The sequence below is a fragment of the Aulonocara sp. 'chitande type north' Nkhata Bay genome, linkage group LG4 (assembly GCF_057382095.1).
Source record: "Aulonocara sp. 'chitande type north' Nkhata Bay isolate Kocher_YH1m ecotype deep benthic linkage group LG4, A_spYH_male_GT1.1, whole genome shotgun sequence".
Taxonomy (NCBI): Eukaryota; Metazoa; Chordata; class Actinopteri; order Cichliformes; family Cichlidae; genus Aulonocara; species Aulonocara sp. 'chitande type north' Nkhata Bay.
In genome coordinates, this window is record NC_141347.1 from 26859609 (window position 1) to 26887512 (window position 27904).

Here is a 27904-nt window from a genome sequence, read left to right on the forward strand (position 1 = left end):
CCGAGTTGTACTGAACCTGCCAAAAGTGTAACATAAACTAGAAATGGAGGCAGTTGGCTTCAGAGTTATAGTGGCACTTTATGAAAAATTTTGGCTGAGGTGCAGCTTTTACTTTGAAGGCAAACCTTCTCCATTTCCAGTTTCCATCACTCTTTCTAGTATTTCTACTGCTGGGCCAGTAGTTAGGAAGTATTCAAAGCATTTTTATCTGAAGAAGTACAGCTAACTGTGGAAATCTGCTAGCAACCAGTGCAATAACTGGGAGGTTTTTGGTACAGAATCTTCTTTGATAATTTCACCTAGTTAAGCAACAACCTCACAAAGTGGCTAGAGAAGAAATAATTTATGAACCTTTTTAAAATAAATAAATAAATTTTAGATAAATGTGTGATTGAGTAAAGTGTGTGTCATGTCATGTGAGAAACCTCTGTAAATGTTAGACATAATTTAATGAAAGCTGTTGTTGAGTGCAAGGTAAGAGACAGGTATTTTCAGATCAGCAGGTTGGCACGCTAGAAAAAGATCACACCATATAGCTAAGGATACAGCAACAAGTGAAGCACTGCAGTTTTATACTACAGGCAAGTGTAAATGGGAACAAGGCAAGCAAGCGACCTCAAAAGTAACCTCTATTCCCTGTAGTTTAAATGTCAGTGCTTTTCTATAATTATGCCTTTGAGACATTCTTATTTACAAAATCCAATGCTGCCCATTTTATCATTATGGGGAGCAATCCTGTTGTACATCCCACCATTGCTGGGACACTATTCTGTTATGTTGCTGAAGTGAAGTTTAATCTCCAAACACTTTATTAAAGTTTATGGATTTGGTTTGTTGTAAAACTGTGTGTTTCAATAAAATATGCTGTTCTTTCTCTTTCTCCACTGTAATAACCTAGAGTAATATTAAAAATGCATGTTAGTTGCATCCAATCTTCATTAGCATTTTTATTGAATATAACTATAGACTTTGGTCTAACTTGACAAGGTGTCAAAAAACAAATATATACCCATTTCAATTATTTATTTTTACCAGTGAAACCAATATAACATCTCCACATTCACAAATATACATTTCTGACATTCAAAAACAAAACAAAAACAAATCAGCGACCAATATAGCCACCTATCTTTGCAAGGACACTCAAAAGCCTGCCATCCATGGATTCTGTCAGTATTTTGATCTGTTCACCATCAACATTGCGTGCAGCAGCAACCACAGCCTCCCAGACACTGTTCAGAGAGGTGTACTGTTTTCCCTCCTTGTAAATCTCACATTTGATGATGGACCACAGGTTCAAATGGGGTTCAGATCAGGTGAACAAGGTGGGCATGTCATTAGTTTTTCTTCTTTTATACCCTTTCTTGCCAGCCACGCTGTGGAGTACTTGGACGCGTGTGATGGAGCATTGTCCTGCATGAAAATCATGTTTTTCTTGAAGGATGCAGACTTCTTCCTGTACCACTGCTTGAAGAAGGTGTCTTCCAGAAACTGGCAGTAGGACTGGAAGTTGAGCTTGACTCCATCCTCAACCCGAAAAGGCCCCACAAGCTCATCTTTGATGATACCAGCCCAAACCAGTACTCCACCTCCACCTTGCTGGCGTCTGAGTCGGACTGGAGCTCTCTGCCCTTTACCAATCCAGCCACGGGCCCATCCATCTGGCCCATCAAGACTCACTCTCATTTCATCAGTCCATAAAACTTTAGAAAAACCAGTCTTGAGATATTTCTTGGCCCAGTCTTGACGTTTCAGCTTGTGTGTCTTGTTCAGTGGTGGTCGTCTTTCAGCCTTTCTTACCTTGGCCATGTCTCTGAGTATTGCACACCTTGTGCTTTTGGGCACTCCAGTGATGTTGCAGCTCTGAAATATGGCCAAACTGGTGGCAAGTGGCATCTTGGCAGCTGCACGCTTGACTTTTCTCAGTTCATGGGCAGTTATTTTGCGCCTTGGTTTTTCCACATGCTTCTTGCGACCCTGTTGACTATTTTGAATGAAACGCTTGATTGTTCGGTGATCATGCTTCAGAGGTTTTGCAATTTTGAGACTGCTGCATCCCTCTTCAAGATATCTCACTATTTTTGACTTTTCTGAGCCTGTCAAGTCCTTCTTTTGACCCATTTTGCCAAAGGAAAGGACGTTGCCTAATAATTATGCACACCTGATATAGGGTGTTGATGTCATTAGACCACACCCCTTCTCATTACAGAGATGCACATCACCTAATATGCTTAATTGGTAGTAGGCTTTCGAGCCTATACAGCTTGGAGTAAGACAACATGCATGAAGAGGATGAAGTGGACAAAATACTCATTTGCCTAATAATTCTGCACTCCCTGTATATGATACTGAAAGTATTTCTTTAATATCGAATTATTATCTTATTTGTTTAAATGATATGACAGTGGGAATTAATTGTCATTCTAAATGGACATTTTGCTTATTATAGAGCATTTATGTTTAAATAATCTTAGGTTATGTAAGATATGGTTTCTTTAGTAAAGCTAACCTTGCTAGCACTGATACTGAAAGCTAGGATGAATGTTAAGCAGAGGTGCTGTCCTCATTTGCTAAATGTCCTGTAAGTATAAATGATGATTCTTCTGTTGAATATTATATTTTCCAATGTGAATTTTGTAAAAAAAATTATACTGATTAAATGTAATGAAGTCACAGGAAAGAGTTTATTGAATTAATACATTGCAAACAGACAATTTAGCAGCTGTTTCATATTTTATGAACGCTGACAAAAGGTTCCAAATAGATGTCTCTTACTCAGCACTTTCACCCTAGAAAAAAAATCATAAAAAAAAATCCAATTATTCAACACATATTAACATTTTACAGGTTATCCCACATGAGATTGCAGAAGGACAAACTAAATTCTATCAGTGTATACAAAATTAATAATAATAATATAATATAAAAGATAATCTATCTAAAGACAACTAATTTAAAATGGGATTAGATGAATTACCTTTCCAGCATCACGGCTCTTGGCTCTCAGTTTGTTGACCTGAGATTCAGCAATGTCAGCACGCTCCTGAGCTTCCTCCATCTCATGTTGGACCTTTCTCAGTCTGGACATGTGGGTGTTGGCCTGTTCTTCCTGTTCAGTATTAAAGTATGTTGGATTGTTAAAGAAATATCTGATCATTCATGAGAGCTATATTTACATAATTAATCATCTTTCAATATTTAAGGTCACAGAACATTTCACTCACAGCCTCCTCAGCCTGTCTCTTGTAAGCCTTGACTTTGAGCTGTAGCTTGTCCACCAGATCCTGAAGTCTGACCAAATTCTTCTTGTCCTCCTCAGTCTGTATATATAGCAAACTGTTATTTAGAACTGGAGAAGAAACAATTTAGGAAATTATGAATTTCTAGGTAAATGTGTAATCACCTGGTAGGTGAGCTCCTTCACTCTCCTCTCATATTTGCGGACTCCTTTAACAGCATCAGCTCCACGTCTCTGCTCAGCTTCAACTTCAGCTTCCAGTTCACGGACCTTTAATGCCATTATAAATAATCAGCTTTTAATAAATATTAAGAGTACAGAGAAGAAAATGGGTGGAGATCATGTGATGGAATCAAAGTGTTTTTTCTTTTTAAATATTTGAATAATAGTTCGAGAACAACATACCCTGGACTCCAGTTTCTGGAGCTGCTTCTTGCCACCCTTCATGGCGAGGCTCTCTGCCTCATCCAGACGGTGCTGCAGGTCCTTGACTGTGACCTCCAGGTTCTTCTTCATCCTCTCCAGGTGAGCACTGGTGTCCTGCTCCTTCTTCAGCTCCTCAGCCATCATGGCAGCCTAAAATATGGGTGGTATTGGAATTATTGATCAAGCATGAACAAGAATTTTGAAAAGAAAAGAAGGCTTGTAAAGTACTAACTTCCATCAGTGATAGCCTTTTTGGCCTTCTCCTCAGCATTTCTTGCTTCCTGAACGGCATCATCCACCTCACCCTGAACCTGGACAAGGTCAGCCTCCAGCTTCTTCTTGGTGTTCAAAAGACTGGTGTTCTGAATGAAAGAGAACAGTTTTAATGATGTGATTCTCACTCTCTTATATCTCAAAGTCTTGTAATGTAATGAATAACAACCTGAGAGTGAAGCAGTCCAACACGCTCGCTAGCATCAACCAACTCCTGCTCAGCCACTTTGCGTCCTCTCTCTGTCTGCTCCAGAGCGGCTCGCAGCTCCTCAATCTCAGCCACCATCAGACCATTTCTGCGCTCCACCATGGCGACCTGCTCCTTCATGTCTTCCTGTCCTCTGACTGCATCATCCAGGTGCAGCTGAGCATCCTGATGACAAACAAACAAAAGATATTATCATTGTTTGCTTGGAGGTTAATTAAAACACAAACATACACACAATCTACCAACTCACCTTGAGCTGTCCTTGGACATTCCTCAGTTGTTTCTGTGCCTCAGCAGCCTGTCTGTTGGCATGGCTCAGCTGAATCTCCATCTCATTCAGGTCTCCCTCCATCTTCTTCTTGACTCTCAGGGCATCATTCCTGCTCCTGACCTCAGCATCCAGAGTGCTCTGCATGGAGTCAATCACCCTCTGTCATGGTCCGCGGCCCGGCGTCCGAGGTGCTGATGGGATGCCCACTCCCGTGGGCGTGGCTGCTAACTCCACACCTGCATCCCATCCCGGGCGATCACCAGGTGGACTATTTAATCCTGCCCAGCCTGCTGCTCCACGCCAGTCCGTAGTCGTCCTTCAGCGATCGCAGCTCGGCGTGTTTGAGCTACCAGCCTGTCCACCTGCCTGTCCGGAATTTGGATCAAAATCAGCCCCAGCCGCCTCGACCTTTCTGAAGCTTCTCCCCACGGACCCTCACCCCTCCCTCCGGTTCCCTCGGCCCCGCTATCATCCCTCCCACAGTCCCGCTCTCGGCGTTCCTGCGCGATTCACCTCCCGGTCCCTCGGTTTTTCTGGTTCCGTGCGTTTTTTTCCCTTCTACACTCCCGGGACACCCTCAGTTATAATAAAGTTTATTTTTTGTTCTCTCGTACCTCTGTGTGTGTGTGTTCTGCTCCTGGGTCCAGCTTGTGTGCGGAACTTCGGTTCATGACACCCTCTGGCTGTTCCTCTTGATCTGCTCCATCTCCTCGTCCTTCTCTGACAGCTTCCTGTCAATCTCACCTTTTACCTGGTTTAGCTCAAGCTGAACACGAAGGATCTTGGCCTCCTCGTGCTCGAGAATTAGCTCTCTCCACATCAATCATGAGGTCCTCCACCTCACCCTGCAGCCTCTGCTTGGTCTTCTCCAGTGAGGCACACTTGGAGTTCACAGCCTCAATGGATTCCTCAGCCTCCTGCAGGCGTTGGGCAAGCTTTTTCCTATCGTTTAAATAATTTTGTTTTTATTAAGGCTGAATTGGTTGGTTTTAAGTCTGAAAACTAATTTAAACAATGAAAGTATGGTGACTTACTTGGCCTCCTCCAGCTCCTCAGTTCGCTGGATGGCATCAGTCTCATATTTGGATCGCCACTGAGCCACCTCACTGTTGGCCTTGGACATTCCTCGCTGCAGCTCAGCCTTGGCCTCCTGCTCCTCCTCAAACTGCTCTCTGAGCAGATCACAGTCATGACGTGCTGACTGAACAGCATGAGCCAGGGCGTTCTTGGCCTTTTGAACACAATCAATGTCAGATGGACAATTTTAATTAAAATCAATTTTAAAGTCTAATGCTGAGAGGATGAGATATTTAAATGGTAACAACTAGGAACCAAATTAGAGGACAGTCAAACTGATTTAAAACTTATGTGTTTAAATTAGTAAGCGCTATGATATAAAAGAAGAGAGAAAATATTTCAGACCTTCACTTCCTCCTCAACGTGTCTCTTCAGTTCCTCAATCTGCTGAGTGAAGGCCTGCTTGCCCCTTGTGAGCTGAGAAACAAGAGCTTCTTTCTCCTCAAGCTGGCGACTGAACTCACCTGAAATTAAGACACATAAATTAAGCCTACCGGTAGTTTGTTTGATTTTATCCACTGATTGATGGTACTTTTATGTCAACTCAATGTGAATAATTTCCAGAGACAGACTGTTTCTTTGTTATACATCACTTACCATTCTCTGTCTGAAGTCTCGCCTTCTGGGCATTAATGTCATTCAGCTGACGAACATTCTCATCATTTTTGACTTTGAGTTCACTTAGTTGATCCTCAAGAGTCCTGCACATTTTCTCCAAGTTGCCCTGTCACCAAGTAATGCCATATCCATGTTAACAGTTAATGAGCTGCTTTGGCGGTCCTGAAATGTAAAAAAGAAAAAATCTGTTCTCTATAAATACTGTCCGCACCTTTGCTTTAGCAACAGCCTCCATGTTGCTGGAGAGGTCATCAATCTCCATCTTGTACTCGCTCTTCTCTTTCTCCAGCTTCTGTTTGACACGCTGGAGGTTGTCGATCTGCTCTCCGAGCTCTGCTACAGTGTCAGCCTGCTTCTTACGGAGAGCTGCTGCAGTAGCTTCATGCTGCAGAGTTGATTCCTCAAGATCACGACGCAGTTTCTGGAACTCAGCCTCTCGCTTCTTGTTCATCTCAATCTGAGCAGCTGTTGCTCCACCAGCTTCCTCGAGCCTCTCGCTGATCTCTTCAAGCTCCCTGGAGAGGTCGGCTCTCTGCTTCTCTACCTTAGCCCGAGCTGCCCTCTCAGCCTCAATCTCCTCTTCCAGCTCCTCAATACGAGCCTAGTTTGAAATTATTTGGATTTATCGATTAGAACCTAAACTAAACTAGGTTTTTGAATTATAATGAACAATATTCTTTATGAAGACTGGTCGTTAGTGTTACCTGAAGTTCTTTGATCTTCTTCTGAAGTTGAGCACCAAGGGATTGTTCATCTTCAATTTTGCTGAGAAGTTGGCTGATTTCAAAGTCCTTCCTTGGTGTGGAAGAAGTGTGGTTTTACGATCATAGTCCATATGATTATTGCAATGCAGTGTGTGTAAAGAAAATTATTTACAAAAAAAGCCCTACTTCTTGATTTTCTCATCAGACTGCTGCTTGTCATTCTCCAGATCCATTATGGATTCCTGGGCCAGTTTCAGATCTCCCTCCAGCTTCCTCTTGGCTCTCTCAAGGTCCATGCGGAGCTTCTTCTCTTGCTCCAGTGAACCCTCAAGCTATAAAGTCATGTCAGTTGATTCAAGTGGTTGGTATGACAATGATTCAGCACTAAAATTCTTTCCATAAAAAACAAAAAACAACAACGTAATTTTTATAGTTTTCTTACATCATCAACTTGCTGTTCCAGCTTTGTTTTGGACTTGGTCAGAGTGTTGACTTTGTCTTCTTCTGCCTGGAGATCATCCAGTGTTTGCTGATGGGCCTCTTGTAAGGCTTTCTTCTCCTTAGTCAACTTGGCAATTGACTCATCTTGAGATGCCATCTCCTCTGTCAGGTTTTTCACCTGAAACAATGTGAATACATTAAGTTTAATTTTGTTCGAGATTTTGCTGATTATTTGATCGTTTAACATGTATATTCAAAGAACAACATTACATGTTTTAATTGAACTAAGTATACAATCAAAATGAACTGAACCTTGTTTTCTGTGGCATGTTTCTCCTTCTCCACTTTGGCCAAGGTGAGCTCCAAGTCATCAATGTCCTTCTTCAGCTCAGAGCATTCATCCTCCAGCTTCCTCTTCTTAGCAGTCAGCTCAGCATTGATTTCCTCTTCATCCTCCAGTCTCTCACTTGTCTCTTTGAGTTTTGCTTCAAGCTGGATTTTGCTCTTAATGAGCCCCTCACACCTTTCTTCAGCATCGGAGAGATTGTCAACTTCCTATAATACATGTTGAACACACAAGTTAGATTATTTGTGACAAAAGTGTAGTTAAAATCATAATTTTAACTACACTTTTGTTTTAGCAAATAAATAATCAGAGGGAGAGACAAACATGTGGTCTTTTTATATCTACCTTATATACATGAACTATAGGTGCAATGTATACTTTTCTCTACTACTTACTGCAGCCACTTGAAGTTGCAGGTCATTCTTCTCCTGCAGCAGGCTGACCATCTTCTCTTCCAGTTCCTTCTTCTTAGCCAGAGCAGCAGCCAGGTCTGTCTTCATCTTATCATAGTTCTCCTTCATGTTCTGCAACTCCTTCTCAGTCTCAGCACTCTTCAGAAGAGGCTTGATCTTGAAATATACTTTCAGCCATGGCCAGTTCTTGACATTCATGAAAGAACGGATGTTGTACTGGATGGTGTAGATAGATTCTCTAAAAACCAAACATGAGAGTGTTACTTTGTGTCGTCGGATCTTAATATGAGGAAGGAAATACAAAAGAGAATACAATAGAGTTTACTATGATAATGTTACCTCCTCTCCATCATCTTCACAAACTCTTTCCTCATGACGTATCCTCTGCAGAGAGCCTGAGTCATGGTCACCAGCTCAGCCAGTTTCTCATCTCTCAACTCCTCAAGAGTGCCCAGCAGACCAGCTTTGAAGAACACCTATTTAATCATTGAAAACATAAGTACAAGTACAAAGGGACAGTTTTTGTTAATGTCTATTAATATAATGAAGTGTACCTTTGTGTGCCCAAACATGTATTGTGTGTGATCCACATCAATGGAGCCAAGCAGCTTCTCTGAAGCTTTCTTGTTGTCAATGAACTGTCCCTCAGGGATGACACTGGCATTCAACACTTTGTATCTTCAAGAGAGATACAATTACAGTTGTTACTTAGATTTTTCTTCCATCATATTCAAGTTTGTCCTTTACAACAACCATGAAACCATTTTTCCTTTCCAATATTGTAATGTGCTGTCACCTCTGCTTGAAGTCACCATAGAGGATTCTGCTGGGGAAACCCTTTCTGCAGATTCTGATGCCCTCCAGTACACCGTTACACCTCAGCTGGTGGATGACCAGGAAGTTCTCCATAAGGCCTGAGAGTCAGAAATGCATAATGTTTCAAATCTTTTCTATATTCTTACTGTCATTTTTACAGTTAATATTACTGTAGGGTACCTGGGGTCTTTGTCTCATTGGGAATCAGGCAACGGACAAAGTGAGGATGAGTGCTTCTTAAGTTGGTCATCAGCTTGGCCAGATTCTCCTGTAGATCAGCATCATTAGATAATAGGTTGATACTATTTAAAAATGAGCATTTAATTTACACACATATCTATATCTATCTATATATCTATATATATCTATATATATATCTATATATATATCTATCTATATATATATATATATATATATATATATATATATATATATATATATATATATATATATATATATATATATATCAACAAAGAAGGGACTGCTCTCACAGCTAGAGATTGACGAGGTACAACACAAATGCTACGGCAAGGAGGAGTCAGGACGCCAGGTCAAGGGGGAGATATCATCACCCCCACCCGAGATTGGGTACATAGCCCCAAGTGCGATAGGAGAAGGATCATTGAGTGCGAGAGGAACTGACCTGAAAAATAGGATCATGGCCAAGCTTGAAACCTGGATCCCCCATAGCCGGTTACCAAGATTACGTGAAGTACCCTCAGAAGGTCTGCTAGATGATGGTAATGCAGCACTACGGACAATACCTACAAAGGGGCAGTACCCTCCATGGAGGAGGAGGCTAGAGGGCAAGATCAAAGTAGCACGGAGGGAGGTTAGCCAACTAACGGAGTTGCAGAAATACAGCAAGCTGTCCATACCTGAGGCCTTGGAAACTGCCAAGCAAAGACTCACAGCCTTGGCCACCCGGTTGAGGAGGTACACCAGAGAGATAGAAGGCAGGAGAATAAACCAGCTGTTCTCCACAGAACCAGCAAAGGTGTACTCTCAGTGGCAAGGGAACAATAATAATAAGAGAACAGCACCACCAAGGCTGGAGACGGAGCAATACTGGAAGAGCATATGGGAGAAGGACGCAACCCATAACGGCAATGCTCAGGGGCTAGTGGATCTGAGGGCAGACCACAGCGACCTCCCTGAACAGGGTCCAGTAACCATCACAGTGGCAGATATCCAAGAAAGGGTCTCCAGTATGAAGAGTTGGACAGCACCAGGGCCCGACATGGTTCACGCCTACTGGCTGAAGAAGCTGACTGCACTCCACGAGCGTCTGGCAGCACAAATGAACCAGCTGCTAGTTAACGAAAGACACCCGGAATGGCTAACTGAAGGCCGGACGGTCCTGATCCCCAAGGACCCCAAGAAGGGACCGGTCCCCTCCAACTACCGACCAATAACCTGCCTCAGTACTACATGGAAGCTCCTGTCAGGCATCATATCGGCTAAGATGAACAGGCACATGGGTCAATACATGAGCGGGACACAGAAAGGAATTGGCAAGAATACCAGAGGTGCAAAACACCAGCTACTGGTAGACAGAACAATCAGCCGAGACTGCAAGACCAGACTGACCAACCTGTGCACTGCCTGGATTGATTACAAGAAGGCCTATGACTCAATGCCCCACAGCTGGATACTGGAATGCCTAGAATTGTACAAGATCAATGGGACCCTAAGAGCCTTCATCAGGAACTCAATGGGGATGTGGCGTACAACACTAGAGGCCAACTCCAAGCCCATAGCACAAGTTACCATCAAGTGCGGGATCTACCAAGGAGATGCTCTGTCCCCACTGCTGTTCTGCATAGGCCTGAACCCCCTCAGTGAGATCATTAACAAGACTGGCTACGGATACCGACTACGGAACGGAGCAGTTGTCAGCCACCTCCTGTACATGGATGACATCAAGCTGTATGCCAAGAGTGAACGAGACATCGATTCACTGATCCACACTACCAGGCTATACAGCAATGACATTGGAATGTCGTTCGGACTGGAGAAGTGTAGTCGGATGGTAACAAAGAGAGGGAAGGTAGTCAGAACTGAGGGGATTGAACTACCAGAAGGCAACATTGCAGACATAGAGGACAGTTACAAGTACCTGGGGATCCCGCAGGCAAATGGGAACCATGAAGAGGCCGCTAGAAAGGCTGCAACCACCAAGTACCTGCAGAGGGTCAGGCAAGTCCTGAGGAGTCAGCTGAATGGTAAGAACAAGATCCGGGCCATCAACACATACGCCCTGCCCGTGATCAGGTACCCTGCTGGGGTAATAAGCTGGCCAAAGGAGGAGATAGAAGCCACTGACATAAAGACAAGAAAGCTCCTGACCATGCATGGAGGGTTTCACCCCAAGTCCAGCACCCTGAGGCTGTACGCTAAGCGGAAGGAAGGGGGCCGGGGACTGGTGAGTGTCAGCACCACAGTCCAGGATGAGACAAGGAACATCCAAGAATACATTGGGAAGATGGCCCCAACTGACCGAGTGCTCAGTGAATACCTCAGGCAGCAGAAACCCAAGAAAGAGGAGGGAGACGAGGAACCATCATGGAAGGACAGGCCCCTGCACGGTATGTACCACCGGCAGATAGAGGAGGTGGCTGATATCCAGAAATCCTACCAGTGGCTGGACAAAGCTGGACTGAAAGACAGCACAGAGGCACTAATCATGGCAGCACAAGAACAAGCTCTGAGTACAAGATCCATAGAGGCTGGGGTCTATCACACCAGGCAAGACCCCAGGTGCAGGCTGTGTAAAGATGCCCCAGAGACTATCCAGCACATAACAGCAGGGTGCAAGATGCTAGCAGGCAAGGCATACATGGAACGCCATAACCAAGTGGCCGGCATAGTGTACAGGAACATCTGTGCCGAGTATAACCTAGAAGTCCCGAGGTCAAAATGGGAGATGCCCCCAAGGGTGGTGGAGAATGACCGAGCTAAGATCCTGTGGGACTTCCAGATACAGACGGACAAAATGGTGGTGGCTAACCAACCGGACATAGTGGTGGTAGACAAACAGAAGAAGACGGCCGTAGTGATCGATGTAGCGGTTCCCAATGACAGCAATATCAGGAAGAAGGAACACGAGAAGCTGGAGAAATACCAAGGGCTCAGAGAAGAGCTCGAGAGGATGTGGAGGGTGAAGGTAACGGTGGTCCCCGTGGTAATCGGAGCACTAGGTGCGGTGACTCCCAAGCTAGGCGAGTGGCTCCAGCAGATCCCGGGAAAAACATCGGAGATCTCTGTCCAGAAGAGCGCAGTCCTGGGAACAGCTAAGATACTGCGCAGGACCCTCAAGCTCCCAGGCCTCTGGTAGAGGACCCGAGCTTGAAGGATAAACCGCCCGCAGGGGCGTGCTGGGTGTTTTTCAACATTCGAAAGAAGGGACTGCTCTCACAGCTAGAGATTGACGAGGTACAACACAAATGCTACGGCAAGGAGGAGTCAGGACGCCAGGTCAAGGGGGAGATATCATCACCCCCACCCGAGATTGGGTACATAGCCCCAAGTGCGATAGGAGAAGGATCATTGAGTGCGAGAGGAACTGACCTGAAAAATAGGATCATGGCCAAGCTTGAAACCTGGATCCCCCATAGCCGGTTACCAAGATTACGTGAAGTACCCTCAGAAGGTCTGCTAGATGATGGTAATGCAGCACTACGGACAATACCTACAACCACGATTACCGACACTAACAAGCTGATCTACAATACGGCAGCAGTGATCAGTGAGATGCTTGGCTACAAGTTGAACAGCCACAAGGGGCAGTACCCTCCATGGAGGAGGAGGCTAGAGGGCAAGATCAAAGTAGCACGGAGGGAGGTTAGCCAACTAACGGAGTTGCAGAAATACAGCAAGCTGTCCATACCTGAGGCCTTGGAAACTGCCAAGCAAAGACTCACAGCCTTGGCCACCCGGTTGAGGAGGTACACCAGAGAGATAGAAGGCAGGAGAATAAACCAGCTGTTCTCCACAGAACCAGCAAAGGTGTACTCTCAGTGGCAAGGGAACAATAATAATAAGAGAACAGCACCACCAAGGCTGGAGACGGAGCAATACTGGAAGAGCATATGGGAGAAGGATGCAATCCATAACGGCAATGCTCAGTGGCTAGTGGATCTGAGGGCAGACCACAGCGACCTCCCTGAACAGGGTCCAGTAACCATCACAGTGGCAGATATCCAAGAAAGGGTCTCCAGTATGAAGAGTTGGACAGCACCAGGGCCCGACATGGTTCATGCCTACTGGCTAAAGAAGCTGACTGCACTCCACGAGTGTCTGGCAGCACAAATGAACCAGCTGCTAGTTAACGAGAGACACCCGGAATCAAATCATATCGCATCATATCGGCTAAGATGAACAGGCACATGGGTCAATACATGAGCGGGACACAGAAAGGAATTGGCAAGAATACCAGAGGTGCAAAACACCAGCTACTGGTAGACAGAACAGTCAGCCGAGACTGCAAGACCAGACTGACCAACCTGTGCACTGTCTGGATTGATTACAAGAAGGCCTATGACTCAATGCCCCACAGCTGGATACTGGAATGCCTAGAATTGTACAAGATCAATGGGACCCTAAGAGCCTTCATCAGGAACTCAATGGGGATGTGGCGTACAACACTGGAGGCCAACTCCAAGCCCATAGCACAAGTCACCATCAAGTGCGGGATCTCCCAAGGAGATGCTCTGTCCCCACTGCTGTTCTGCATAGGCCTGAACCCCCTCAGTGAGATCATTAACAAGACTGGCTACGGATACCGATTACGGAACGGAGCAGTTGTCAGCCACCTCCTGTACATGGATGACATCAAGCTGTATGCCAAGAGTGAACGAGACATCGATTCACTGATCCACACTACCAGGCTATACAGCAATGACATTGGAATGTCGTTCGGACTGGAGAAGTGTAGTCGGATGGTAACAAAGAGAGGGAAGGTAGTCAGAACTGAGGGGATTGAACTACCAGAAGGCAACATTGCAGACATAGAGGACAGTTACAAGTACCTGGGGATCCCGCAGGGGAATGGGAACAATGAAGAGGCCGCTAGAAAAGCTGCAACCACCAAGTACCTGCAGAGGGTCAGGCAAGTCCTGAGGAGTCAGCTGAATGGTAAGAACAAGATCCGGGTCATCAACAAGTACGCCCTGCCCGTGATCAGGTACCCTGCTGGGGTAATAGGCTGGCCAAAGGAGGAGATAGAAGCCACTGACATAAAGACAAGAAAGCTCCTTACCATGCATGGAGGGTTTCACCCCAAGTCCAGCACCCTGAGGCTGTACGCTTGGACATTCCTCAGTTGTTTCTGTGCCTCAGCGGGAGCAGAAGGAAGGGGGCCGGGGACTGGTGAGTGTCAGCACCACAGTCCAGGATGAGACAACGAACATCCAAGAATACATTGGGAAGATGGCCCCAACTGACCGATTGCTCAGTGAATACCTCAGGCAGCAGAAACCCAAGAAAGAGGAGGGAGACGAGGAACCATCATGGAAGGATAGGCCCCTGCACGGTATGTACCACCGGCAGATAGAGGAGGTGGCTGATATCCAGAAATCCTACCAGTGGCTGGACAAAGCTGGACTGAAAGACAGCACAGAGGCACTAATCATGGCAGCACAAGAACAAGCTCTGAGTACAAGATCCATAGAGGCTGGGGTCTATCACACCAGGCAAGACCCCAGGTGCAGGCTGTGTAAAGATGCCCCAGAGATAATCTAGCACATAACAGCAGGGTGCAAGATGCTAGCAGACAAGGCATACATGGAACGCCATAACCAAGTGGCCGGCATAGTGTACAGGAACATCTGTGCCGAGTATAACCTGGAAGTCCCGAGGTCAAAATGGGAGATGCCCCCAAGGGTGGTGGAGAATGACCAAGCTAAGATCCTGTGGGACTTCCAGATACAGACGGACAAAATGGTGGTGGCTAATCAACCGGACATAGTGGTGGTAGACAAACAGAAGAAGACGGCCGTAGTGATCGATGTAGCGGTTCCCAATGACAGCAATATCAGGAAGAAAGAACACGAGAAGCTGGAGAAATACCAAGGGCTCAGAGAAGAGCTCGAGAGGATGTGGAGGGTGAAGGTAATGGTGGTCCCCGTGGTAATCGGAGCACTAGGTGCGGTGACTCCCAAGCTAGGCGAGTGGCTCCAGCAGATCCCGGGAATAACATCAGAGATCTCTGTCCAGAAGAGCGCAGTCCTGGGAACAGCTAAGATACTGCGCAGGACCCTCAAGCTCCCAGGCCTCTGGTAGAGGACCCGAGCTTGAAGGATAAACTGCCCGCAGGGGCGTGCTGGGTGTTTTTATATATATATATATATATTAAAAAAAAACACAGACAAAAAAAACCATATATATATATATATATATATATATATATATATATATATATATATATATATATATATAAATCTATACATACTCTGAAAAGAGCAGACACGGTCTGGAAGGAACCACCCTTCTTCTTGCCACCCTTCTTGCCACCACCACCAGCAGCCTCTGTTTTCATAAACAGTAAATTTCATTACTGGAATTGAAAAAATATTTTTCACTGTATAATTTTAGCCTGCAGTATGCACATTGTAGCTATCTGTACTGGACATGGGAGTTTGTGAGCACTTTTTTTTCTTACCTTCAGCTCCAGCATGGGCTGCGTACAGGAAGCCCAGCAGTTTGTTTGAAGACTTCTGGTAGAGCTGCACAACTGAGTCATTCAGTGGGTCCTTGTTCTTGTCCAGCCAGCCAGTGATATTGTAGTCCACTGTACCAGCATAGTGAACCAGGGAGAAGTGTGCCTCAGCCTTGCCCTTTCCAGGCTTTGGTTTCTCAAATGCTTTGGTCTTGCCAAGATGCTGATCGTGCAGCTTGTTCTTGAACGTTGTGTCAGAGGCCTTGGGGAACATGCACTCCTCTTCAAGGATGGAGAAGATGCCCATTGGCTGAGAAAATGGCACAAATCATATTAAAATTTCAAGGGAGGTAACATATGCAACCACATGTACATTTCTTCCTGAGCAGCTGTTTACCTTCTCAATAAGCTCAATGCAAGCAGCCAAGTCCATACCAAAGTCAATGAACTCCCATTGAATGCCTTCTTTCTTGTACTCCTCTTGCTCCAGGACAAACATGTGATGGTTGAAAAACTGTTGCAGTTTCTCATTGGTGAAGTTGATGCAGAGTTGCTCCAAGCTGTTGAACTGTAATAGTACAACCATGTCTAACTTCATGGCAATAAAGTCTTTAAAGTTTAAGAAATGTGGTGAAATGTTTCAAGTGCTCACATCAAAGATCTCAAACCCAGCGATATCCAGCACTCCAATGAAGAACTGTCTGGGCTGCTTTGTGTCCAGCATCTCATTGATACGGATAACCATCCACAAGAACATTTTCTCATAGATAGATTTGCACAGAGCCGAGACAGCATTGTTGACCTGGCAAACAAGAATTTATAATTATACAAAACCATATGAATACAGCTATAATGTTTATAATTATAATATGATTATACAAGTCTCCCTTTTATGAATTACCTGTGGGACGGTCTGACCTTTGGTCACCATCTCATTGCCAACCTTGACTCTTGGGTAGCACAAAGCTTTCAGCATATCAGCCGAGTTCAGGCCCAATAGGTACGCAATCTTGTCAGCCACTGTTGGATTAAAACAAATCATTATAATACCTAATAAATACAAATACTTCAAACATTTCTCCATTATAGAAATTTTTCACAATACCCTCGGTGCCATCAGGTTCAGCCTGCTCTTCACGCTGCTTCTGCTTGAATTTCATGTTGCCATGATGCATCACAGCACCAGTCAGCTTGTAGATGCTTAACTTCTCTTCACCAGTAAAGCCCAAGATGTCAATAGCAGTCTGTAAGAAAAAAATGAAATCAGCTATCAATAAATAAAACAAAAGAAGATATTTATGGTTAAGTATAAGATTCTGTGTCAAATGTGATTTTACATCTGTTGCAATGAACTCCTCCACATCATCGATGCTCTTGACAGTGATTTCACCCTGACTGATCATTGGATAGTCATAAGGGTTAGTTGTGATCAGAAGAGCCTCTGAAAGGAGAAATGAAGTTAACTTGTTTTTTGCTTAGAATGTGATTTTAATGGTTTTAAAATTTAAATTTAGGTGTCCTGTCAGCATACCCAGAAGCTCAGGCTTGTGGCCTGTCATCAGCTGATAGAAGATATGGTAGCTCCTCTCAGCAGACAACTGGAAGGTGACACGGGACTTCTCCAGCAGATCTAAGGACAACAGATTAATTTTGACACTGTAGACATGAGACATCACAGTCAAAACTGCAAAATGGATCATACATGCATTTATTTCCTTGGCTGTCATTGGGCGTGTTTGAAACTTTTTTCAGTTCTGTTGCTTTACTTATAACGTGCTTCACAGTATACCTTATTATACTTTAAATGTTCCGTGAAGTTGCAATATGTTCCTACTTATACTTACACACGATAACTGCTGGGTTACAGTATATAACTTATATATATAGCGTAACCACACTGTTCATGCATCCGTGTGTTCCACCACAACAGACAATATTACTTCTTCTGAAATTAAGTGACTCATCTCTTTATGTGCTGTAAAATAATTTCTATCACAGATAATGGTAATTTACACTGTGGTTCAAACTTACATGTTTCAATATCAGCTGAGGCCAGCTTGCCAGATGTGCCAAAGTGAATCCTGATGAATTTACCCTACAGGGGTAGATCTTTATTAATATTGCCTTTCATGAGAGCAAGTAGTAAAAAGCTCATTTACATTAACTCATTTTAATCACTTACAAATCGAGAGGAGTTGGCATTCCTCACAGTCTTGGCATTACCGTAGGCCTCCAACAGAGGGTTGGCAGCAACAATCTGATCCTCAAGAGAGCCCTGCAAGAATATATTGTGTTTATGTGAGCTGATCTTCCAAAATTGATTTTCTTTTTCTGTCACAAAGACTTTGACGCAGAATAAAGAATCTACCTGTATTTTGCCAGCTGCTGGCTCAGCCTTCTTAGCTCCAAGAGCTGCAATTGTTGCAAAGTACTGGATGACACGTTTGGTGTTGACAGTCTTTCCCGCACCGGATTCTCCACTGGGGTTTAGGGGACACATTGTTAAAATGCCTTTATATCGTTTTTATATATTTTGCATACAGTTTTTATTATACTCACGTAATCAGGACAGACTGGTTCTCACGATCTAAAAGAAAAACATATAAGCATGTCTTGAATAATCTTAGTATTCATTTATTTCCTATCACTTATAAGTAGCTATGTGGTAAGAAGCAATTTTTTTCACGCAATGATTAATGGTCATCTCTTTAAGTAGAAGTCCTAAATGCATTTAAAGGCTTTAATAGGAAATTGAGCTTACCAGTGAGCATGGCCTGATAGGCATTGTCAGAGATGGAGAAGATGTGGGGTGGAGCCTCAATCCTCTTCTTTCCTCTGTATGCTGCTACACATGTAGCATCATATACAGGAAGCCACTTGTAGGGATTGACGACAACGCAGAACAACCCAGAGTAGGTCTGTATCATAGACAATAAATATCATTTAAACATTTACAGATCAGCATGATACTTTCCTCTCACACACAGCAATGTGAAAACTTACGTAGATCATCCATGATGCATAACGCTCTTTGAGGTTAAACAACACAGATGGCTCATTAAGGTGGGTCATCATGGCCATGTCCTCCATCTTATCAAACTTTGGAGGGTTTCTAGGGTGGATTTCATCCTCCTTTACAGTGACCGTCTGAATAGATCCGTCTGAATAGATTTTAATGATCCATCAGACAACTTCATCTTTCACAGTTCGGCATTATATATATATATATATATATATATATATATATATATATATATATTTATTTATTTATTTTTTTTTTTTTTTCTAAATCACATCAGAAACAGCAGTATGCGACATTACGTGATGGCAGAGCTTCAGTTCATCCTTTGTCATTTTTTTTTTTTTTTTTTTTTTTTAATAAATAGGACAGGGGGAATGAATGAGAGAAAGAGGGGGAGAGAAAGAAAGAAAACCAAAGGGGAGAAGAGACGGTGAGAAGGGGGGGGAAGAGAGAGAGAGAAAAAAAAAAAAAAAGAACTCCTGGGTCACCTGTATGGAGAAAAACAAACAAACAAACAAACAAACAAAAAAAAACAAACAGAGGAGACAGCAAACAACAAAGAGCAACATAATAATAGAGAAAACAAAGCACCATCACAATAAACTAGCTAGTCATAGATATCAATATTTACTAAATAATAAACGATATTGTGCAGCACGCAAGATAGACAGCGCACAGTGTGCTTTGAGGCAGCCGCCAAGAAAGCTTTAGTCCGCGTCTGTGAATACCCATGTGTGCATACCTGTGTGGATCAGCATGCTTGCATTCCAAAGGTTTCTCCATGTAATGATCTGCTAGGGAGTGTGGGGGGGCCACAGCCCCGTCCTCCAGGGTGTGAAGTGGGTATGGAGGAGATCAAAACTCCAGACATCCAGAGGCCCCCAGAACACAAGAGACCATGGAAGACCAACAGAGGGGCAGCCGCGCCACTGTTCCAGTAAGAGCTGAGGAGAGTCCCAGATGAGGGCTCGCCCAGCAGCCGCGGAGCAGAAGTCAGGGGGAGTTGCAGTGACGCGCCCGTGAGCTCCGCCGGCCCCCAGCTGTGCCTGAGTGACCGAGCCCCAGGCCGAGAGGCCGGGGGCACCCCACCTCCAAAGGGGCCCGAGCGAGCCCCAGGCCCCAGGCCCCGACAAGCGGCCGCCAAGGAGTGAGCCGGTGTGTACCCGGACGCCCACCCCCAGACACAAAGAACCACCAACACACCGACACCTGAGGGAGTCCGCCACCGGCAGGGGAAGTGGTGGTGGGTGGAGATAGGCCTCCAAACCTTGGAGGGCCTGAGGTGTCCCCAGAGAGGTGGCGTCTGATACCCAACCTGACATATAGACACAGACATACAGGCACACACAGACACAAACATCCATTCCCACCCTCATGCTCTCATATGCACTCACTCCACACTCAACCAACGTGGAGACAGACATAAAGAGACGCTGTACACACAATCACACTCCCCAAGCGTACTCTACAAACCGGGTCTAGGTACCCTTGCCCCTGGAGGGGGGAATTGCACCCAGACCCAGGTGGTGTTACCCTTTTCCCTGCGGTGGGGAGAGGCAGACCACCCCGACTCCGCAGCAGCAGGGAGGCCCCACACCCCAGACCGCAGTCGGACGGCCAACTCCTCCTACTAGCCCTCCCGCTCCAGCAGGCCGCAGAGAATGGGGGTGGGAGAAGACTCCAAACCTCCCTCCACCCGCTCATTGTAGTGTTGATGCATATGTGTTCTAAGGTGCAATTAAAACCCAGGAGGGCATGGAGCTACCTGCCAAGGAGCAGCAGGTAAGCGCATAGTCCCTCCTGCTAGCCCTCAATGACTAAGTGTATTTAAAATTGAGAGGTGGGCAACGACGTCAGGGGTGAGGTATACACCCTGATGGTGATTTGGACTCCGTGATTGTGCCCATCCCCAAGATCCTATATGTATGTGTAATGAGAGTGTGAATAATGTGAATGTCTAAGTTGTGGGATAAAATTGAGGCAGAGGCAGCCAGAAGGGGACAGGGGGGGGGGGGGGTAGCCTCCTCTGCACCCTGGTGACATACCCCCACTCCAAGGCCCTGCATGTGTGGGTGGTTGTGGAGGAGCGGGAAGAGGGAGGCAGCTGGAGATGGGGAGGGAAGGAAGGGAGGGGCAGGTAACCCCTCCCTGGGGCCAGCTCCCCCGCTGACCCCAGTAGGCACCCCCACCCTCCGCGACCCGCCAGGGAAGGGGGGCCCAGGCCCATCAGACCGGGGCCCAGTGCAGTAGCGCCCCCCGGCTCCACAGAGCCCTGGACAGTCCACCCAACCCCACCACAGAGAAAACTGCACCCACCCCACCATCCACACATCTTCCAGACTACATAAGACGGTAAACGCCCAGGCTGAGATCTTCCTCCACCTCTCCTGTATCTCCCCCTCCTGCAGAGAGTTCCTGAAGAGAAGAAAGCTCCTGCAAGATGTGACCATCCCCCCCACCAGTTGAAGAGCCCCCCAGGCGGCTTGACGCACCGGCGGCACCCTGCTCCAGGGCCGGGCCCCCATGCACCCACCCGCCCACAACCCCGGCAACACACCAACCAGGACCCAAGCCCCCGAGGCCCGGCCCGGGCCCCAGCCCAGAGACGGAGCGCCCCCAGAACCTCACGCCCATCCCAGACCCACCCAGGGGCAGCCAGGTTGCCAGGTCAGTAACCCACATCCGTCAGCACAGACCCTCCCCTAGCCCCGCTGCACGCAGCCGCGAGGAAACAGTCACCTGAGAGCCAACAGAGCCCCCAACCGGACGTGACCGTTCCCCGGGTTGAGCCCCCCAAGGAAGATGCCTCCGGGGAACCCCCCGACGCCCTAAGCCTGTCCCTACCCCCTCACCAATCACAACAGTGAAGGCGGGACCAAACTATGACCCCCCACCCCCACTAGGTGATGGAGCTGATAAAAGGGGCCCAGAGCAATTGATCTAATGTGGTGGCAGAGGCTGTGTCAAGACTAATGTAATCTAATAGATAATTTCTATATTGGTTAGAATTAAGATTATTTTTATTTTTCCAGTTCATGAGGACTGTTTTCTTGGCTATGCATAGGGCAGTGAAGATCATATGGGCTATATTCTTTTCTGAAGTGACATTATCTAAGCTGCCCAGTAGACACACTAAGGGGGAAGTTGGAATGTTACATTTCAGACACTTTGATAAGTCTTCACATATCTCGCGCCAAAACTTTTGCACTGGTGGACAGAACCAAAGAGCGTGGATGTAATTGTCTGGTGTATTGCCTTGACAGTGTGAGCAGTTGTTGGAAGATGTAAAGCCCATCTTGAACATCCGATGACCTGTATAGTGCACTCTATGAAGTATTTTGTATTGTATTAATTGCAGACTGGGATTTTTAATTAATTTAAAAGTTTTTAAGCAAATCTGAGACCAGAAGTTTTGGTCTAGGTTGACTGATAAATCTGCTTCCCACTTTGCAGTAGGAAGGGATATTGATTCATCTAATTTAGAAAGTGTTCTGTATATTTTAGATAATAATTTGGGGGATTTAAGAGTAAGAAAATGTGCCGCACTTAGTGGTGTTTGTAATTCAACTTGACTGAGGTTAAATTTCTTTTTTACTATGGATTTAATTTGTTGATATTCTAAAAACCTTGTCTTGTTGATCCCATATTGTTCAACTAGTCTGTCAAATGGAATAAATTCTGTTCCCTCTAATATATGTTCTAAGTATTTAATTCCTTTACAACTCCATTCTGGGAAATTAATCATATTATTGTTTTGTAATATGTCAGGGTTATTCCAGATAGGTGTACGTTTGCATGGGATTAATGAAGACTCCGTTATTTTTAGAAACTCCCACCATGCTGTTAGAGAAAAGCTGATGTTGATACTTTTAAAGCATTCATGTCTTTTGATGTTTGAGCTAATAAATGGTAGGTCTGAAATCTCTAGATCCTTGCATAGTGCCTGTTCAACATCTAGCCAGGGCTCAACTAAGAAGGTATGTTTTAACCATTCTGAGATGAACTGAAGCCTGTTGGCTAAGAAGTATTGGTGAAAATTAGGCAGATCTAATCCTCCTCTATCCTTGGTTCTTTGTAGCGTTTTTAAGCTAATACGCGGGGGTTTATCTTTCCAAAGGAATTTGGAAATATATGAATCCAGAGATCTGAACCAATCTTGTGATGGTTTGTTAGGGATCATCAAAAATAAGTAATTTATTTTTGGCAAGATCATCATTTTTATAGTGGCGACCCTTCCCATGAGTGATATGGGTAAAGATTTCCATCTAGTCAGATCGCCTTCTACTTTCTTTAGAAGTGGGATGTGGTTTAGTTTAGTTAAGTCTGAAAGCTTAGGAGAGACATTAATACCTAAATATTTAATATTTCCGGATTGCAGTGGGGCAGAGGAAGAATTATGGAAGGAGCAGTTAATGGGGAGAACTGTAGATTTTGGCCAGTTAATTGAATAATCTGAAACTCTTGAAAACCAGTTTATTAGAGTAATTACCTCAGAGAGGTTGGTTTGTGTGTTTTGCAGAAAAAGCAACACATCATCCGCATAGAGACTGATTTTATGTTCTATGTTCTTACATTTTATGCCCTTAATTGTTGTAGCCTGTCTAAATGCTGCTGCTAGAGGTTCGATAAAAATTGCAAAAAGTGAAGGGGAGAGTGGGCATCCCTGTCTGGTGCCCCTCAGGAGACAGAAGCTGGAGGATGTCTGGTCATTTGTTCTGATACAAGCCGTTGGGGAATTGTATAATATTCTTATCCAGTTTATGAAAGAGTTTCCAAAACCAAATTTGTGTAAAGTTGCGAATAAAAATTTCCAATTAACTCTGTCAAATGCTTTTTCTGCATCTAGAGATAATATTATGGTTTCGATGTTTTTATCGTATGAGTAGTCTATTAAATTAAGTAATCTACGAGTGTTTGTTGAGGAGTGCCGACCTTTTATGAAACCAGTTTGGTCAGGATGAATTAAGAGGGGGGTCATTTTCTCTAATCTCTTTGAGAGAGCTTTGCAGATTATTTTAAGGTCTACATTTAAAAGAGAAATTGGACGATAGCTTGAGGGAAATAAAGGGTCTTTTCCTGGTTTTAGCAGGAGACTAATGTTGGCAGAATTCATATTTGGTGGTAGTCTGCCCTTTTCCTCGATTTCCTGCAACATGCTGTGGAATACTGGTGCCAAAATTGTCCAGAATTCTTTGTAGAATTCTGCAGGGAAGCCGTCTGGACCTGGAGCCTTATTATTGGGCATACTTATCAGGGCTTCCTGGAGTTCACTTGGCGTCAGTGGCGAATCCAGTTCCATTGCTTGACTGTCTAGTAATTTTGGAAGAGTTACGTTGTCAAGAAACAGATCAATTTCATTTTTAGATGGGTTTATTTGTGGTGAGTATAAAGTTTCATAGAAATCCCTAAAAATGTTGTTTATTCTTCCAGGATCATATATTGTGTTCCCCGATAAATCTTTAGCAGCACATATAGTTATTTTTTCTTTATTTATTTTTAGCTGGTTAGCTAGAAATCGACCTGATTTGTTACTGTGTTCAAAATTCTGCAAGCGAAGTCTTTGTATAAGGAATTGTGTTTTTTTATTAATAGTTTCATTTAATTCTAGTTTTGTTTTGCATATTTTGTTCAATGTTTCCTGATCTTGGTGGGACGCGTAGGCTTCTTCTAGTGATTTGATGTTTTTTTCTAATTCCTGAATATTTTTGTTTTCTTCTTTCTTTTTGTGTGATGAGAAAGAAATTATTTTACCTCTCATCACAGCTTTCCCTGCTTCCCATAGAACAGAAGCAGATATTCCGGGAGTGTCATTAAAGTCTAAATATGAAGTCCATTCCTTTTTAAAGTATTTAATAAAGTCTTCATCTTTAAGTAGTGATATATTAAATCTCCAGTTTTTACTTGGCGTAGTATTATTCTTGTGCATTAGTGTTAAAGATACAGGAGCATGATCGCTGACAGCTATAGGATGAATCTCAGTGTCTGAAATGTCACACAGCAGTGAGCTGCTGACCAAAAAATAATCCAGACGAGAGTAAGAGTGATGAACATGCGAGAAAAAAGTATATTCCTTACTGGTGGGGTGAAGAGAGCGCCATGCATCGCAAAGACCAAAGTCGTTCATATACTGTTTGATTATATTTGTGGACTGCCAATTACGCTGAGTTCCTGTTGTGTTGAGCCTATCCATTTCTTCATTTAGTCCAAGGTTGAGGTCACCGCCAAGAATGAGTGTGCAATCAAGGTGTTCAGAGAGTGCACTAAAAAAACCGTAGAAGAATGAGGGTTCATCAACATTTGGACCATATATACTAACAATACATAGTTTTTTGTTCAATATTGATAGTTTAATAATTAGAAATCTACCCTCTGGATCTATAACTGTATCGAGTACTGTAAAATTAACATTTTTATGTATTAAAATTGCTACTCCCCGTTGTCTAGAATTATAACCGGCTGCAAACACGTTAGGGAACTCAGGTGTTTTAAGTTCATTTAAACCTGTGACAGGTTTGTGAGTTTCTTGTAATAAAACAACATCTGCCTGTAGTTTTTTAAGCTGGTTAAATATTTTTAACCTCTTTCCTCTGGTGCCAGCTCCATTTACATTCCATGTGACAAACCTCAGCATGCCCTTAATTGTGCGTGTATGTCTAATGATGTATGCTGGGTGTTTCGTTTAGACAGGTGGAGAGAATATGGAAACATCCCTTGTTTGTAAATAGAAAGAGAAAAAGAAGTGTGGTGAGAGACTCCATAAGTCTGACTATGTGTGTGAATATTCACTAATATGAACAAGCGTGGCTTGCTTATGTGTCCTGCAAGTCTGTGCGTGCTGTGAGGCTGTTGTGAATGTGCTGCCGTTGAGCTGATGTGTTTGCGTGATCGTGTTGTGAAAATATGGAGAAATAGAGGGTGTTGTTTGTAGGTGAGTGGGGAAGTAGGTGATCACAGCAGTGAAAGACAAGAGAAAGAAAGAAACCACATGAACTGTGAGCGACAACAAAAAAAAAGAAACGAAACGGAAACATTCCAATTAAAGCAATGACGGAGGGTGACGGTGTTATATCTGCTATGACATCATATTGATATTACTAGCTTAAACTCATGTTAAAGGAGAGAGTGTGAATGAATAAGAAAAGAGTGTAGCGGGTTCTTATCTGGAGTGCAGTTAATATAACCACGGTGTGGTGCCGAGGTCGCGGTAAAGCTGTCCGTCCACGTAGAGCCGGTCCACGGCGATGACAGCACGGGAGCCTTTCTGGATGAAGCTACGTCGAACTGGGAACAGGACCTTGCGTCGTTCCAGGATCTCTATGGGGAACTGGTCGTTCACGCTGAAGTCCGTTCCTTTCAGCTCTCTGCCGCGACTCTTCACCTGTTCCTTCTGTTTGAATTGACTGAATTTGGCCACAATAGGCCGTGGTCTCCCGGTCCGCGACCGCGCGCCCCCCAAGCGATGTACTCTATCGAAGTCGATGTTCTTTACGGTGTCCTCCGGCAGCTTCAGGTGGATTTTAATGAAGTTTTTCACCGTTGCCTCTGCGTCCTCTCCGGCAGTTTCTGGAATACCAGAAAACACAAGATTATCTCTCATGCTACGGGCTTGTAGATCGATAACGGACTCTTTTATTTTTTTATTTTCAATGTTTAGCTGGGTCACGTTATCGGTGAGAGATTTAACCGACTCCCGTAGCGTGGCATTTTCAGCGGCAAGCGTTTCCACCTGCTGCTGGCTGAATTCCAGGGATTCTCTCAGAGATTTAAATTCCCGGTGTAAAATCTCCACCAGGGACAGCCTCGCATCGAAACTGGACAATCGCTTGTCGATTGACTCCAGGATTTCTGCGATGTCTTTGCCGGCAGGCGATGTTGTACCGGGGGAGTCTGCCTGGCGACTTCTCTTCGATGACGGCGTCTCGATTTTGGCCGGGGAAGATGCACTCTGGGCCTTATGCATTACTAAATCTTGAAAACAGCGGTCGATGTAATCTTGGAGAGCGTCTAAACTCTCCCCGTTGTCCTCCAGGGTGTTAGAGATGATAAAACAGATGTTGTTAGTTATATGACAATTGATTAGTATATTTGGTAATACTGAAGCTTGGAAAACCTTTGTTAAACTCTATGCTACCATTTGCTTTTTCTCCGCCAAAATCTCCGGCGTCTGACGTCACCTACAACATCACTTCTGTCACTTACCTCTCACTTCGGCATTATATATTTAACAAACAGATAAAGTACATAGATTATTCATCTACCTTTCCTGCGTCTGTCTCAACAGTGGCTTTACCACCCTCCTTCTTGACGAGTTTGCCCTTGACATACATCTCACCAGGATCAGTTACAAAGAAGGCCGTCTTGGCATCAAATGGAGCAGTCTGGGCCTCAATCCTCTCCTTTTCTGGCTTGCGGAGGTAAATGGCCGCTGGGCCATACTGCTCCATCTCCGCGTCTGTGCTCATGGTGGCACTTTACTAGAGACTGAAAATATGACCAAGTGAAACATAAATCATATGCTTAGTGCACAACCCATAATTAATTTCCATTGTTTTAGATTTATGGAATTTACCACAGGTGATGCAAATAGAAACTCCTTAATACCCTGTGTACGTCAAGGTGCTATTTTATTGCAATGCTTTATGAAAAGGACACACAGGCAAGCACACACATATATATAGTTTACAGACATACAAATATGTATGTTTACATAAATTAAATAAATAATACATTATACATATCTATCTATCTATCTATCTATCTATCTATCTATCTATCTATCTATCTATCTATCTATCTATCTATCTATCTATCTATCTATCTATCTATCTAGAAGGGACAGTTTATGGCTGTATATTACAATATACACTTAAGTAAAGTATAATGTCACATATTTGTTACATTAAACTTAAATTGCTGCATTTATGTCTTTTTGAGTAACTCCAATCCTTCTTTTGAAGTGCAACAGGAACACATCAAAAGCATTTTCACAATCAGTTTAGCTGCATTTCTTGTTGAAATAAATTATTTTAAGGTGATTGTGCTTATAAATATTTAGCACACCACTAGTGGTAAATTATAACAGTGCACTGCATGGTTTGTGAATTATTTATTACAATCAATCTTGAAGGTAAACTGATATTAAATTGAGTTTATACTAAGCTTATACTTGTGCAAGTAATTTTGATGTCATAGCCAGTAATGAGTTTTATATGTGGAGGAGTTTTGAAATGCCACTGGTGTATAGTTACAGGACATAAAAATCTCACACATCGGATATAAAATTCAGGGCAAGACTTTGTGTTAATGCCAGACCGGTGTTATATATCTCTACTAGGGACATAATGCAACAATGATAATTTAATACCAGAAAATTGTTTGTTATAAATACTGTTA

General features: G+C 44.0%; 1 pseudogene across 1 annotated transcript; it reads right to left on the reverse strand.

Annotated features, from left to right (window-relative positions):
* Positions 1-2677: 2677 nt before the first annotated feature.
* Positions 2678-26992, reverse strand: LOC147332788 (myosin heavy chain, fast skeletal muscle-like; annotated as a pseudogene). The gene is made up of 37 exons (XR_015128840.1): positions 26770-26992; positions 18493-18636; positions 18251-18407; positions 18049-18076; positions 17858-17969; positions 17672-17764; positions 17521-17584; positions 17021-17119; positions 16827-16930; positions 16595-16733; positions 16391-16509; positions 16142-16291; positions 15887-16057; positions 15493-15799; positions 15283-15359; positions 9012-9099; positions 8812-8929; positions 8570-8693; positions 8355-8491; positions 7998-8253; positions 7569-7811; positions 7258-7434; positions 7002-7147; positions 6816-6906; positions 6323-6712; positions 6091-6217; positions 5839-5957; positions 5451-5647; positions 5093-5358; positions 4396-4575; positions 4107-4310; positions 3901-4026; positions 3644-3814; positions 3404-3508; positions 3225-3320; positions 2978-3109; positions 2678-2789 (listed from the first exon to the last, which is right to left on the reverse strand). The product of XR_015128840.1 is annotated as a myosin heavy chain, fast skeletal muscle-like (transcript).
* Between the last annotated feature and the right edge of the window lie 912 nt (positions 26993-27904).